The sequence below is a fragment of the Mastomys coucha genome, unplaced genomic scaffold (assembly GCF_008632895.1).
Source record: "Mastomys coucha isolate ucsf_1 unplaced genomic scaffold, UCSF_Mcou_1 pScaffold22, whole genome shotgun sequence".
In the NCBI taxonomy this organism is placed as follows: Eukaryota; Metazoa; Chordata; class Mammalia; order Rodentia; family Muridae; genus Mastomys; species Mastomys coucha.
This window is the reverse complement of record NW_022196905.1, coordinates 14,374,397-14,375,201: the sequence shown is the minus strand read 5'-3', so window position 1 is coordinate 14,375,201 and position 805 is coordinate 14,374,397. Positions and strand designations below refer to the sequence as shown.

Genomic DNA, 805 nt, shown 5'->3' with positions numbered 1-805 from the left:
TGATCATGCCGGGCTCCGGGGTGGGGATGGGTCCAATCCTTAGGGCTTTGCTCTCTGGAAGAACACCTTTAGGTAATTTTTAAAAACTTTAGCATCAGGCTGCTGAAGTGCTTGACAGAATTCCTGAATTCTGTCAACTTGTAGGAATTTCTGGAGCAACTTGTAGGGAGGGCAGGTATTCTTGTTGAAGATACTGAACACACTCGGGGCCCCGTTTGAGATGGATTGTTTTCAGAGTCACGGCACACTCAGAAAGCGCCAATACTGTCTGTGCATTTGCCAGGTCAAAGGTCTGCTTTAAAGGTGCTAGGAAACACGCTGGGACAATGTGCTTATAAACGAAGTCAGCAAAGCCCACTGGTCCATCCGTGCCTCCCCAGAGCTCCACCAGCTTTGAGAGGATGATAAAACACGTTTTCTGTGCAATCGGATCTGGATAGTCAACGGCTCCTTGGATAACAGTAACCAGCACCCGTTCTACATTTTCTGCACCTTGATTGGCGATCACTTCGCTCGTCCCACTGCCAGTGACCATCTGCAGGAAGGCGAAGTAGCTCCTCCTCAGCATCTGCTTCTCCAATGCCGCTGACTGGTCGTTGTCTTCTGCCGGCCGCAGCAGCACTTCAAAGATGGCGTGAAGCAGGGGCATGAACATCTGCTGTAAAAATGGGGATACCTGCAGCTTGAACTTGGCCGTGATCTGGTTGATGAGTGGAATGAACTCCTGGAGGTCTTTTGCTTCGCAGTCTTTGAGCATGTGCTCTGAGGCAGAGGGGATGAATGGGAGGACCTCTTCCTCGAGGCA

The 805-nt window shown here is 50.7% G+C and overlaps 1 pseudogene; it reads right to left on the bottom strand.

Moving 5' to 3' along the window:
* Positions 1–2: 2 nt before the first annotated feature.
* Positions 3–802, bottom strand: LOC116070964 (annotated as a pseudogene).
* Positions 803–805: the final 3 nt, after the last annotated feature.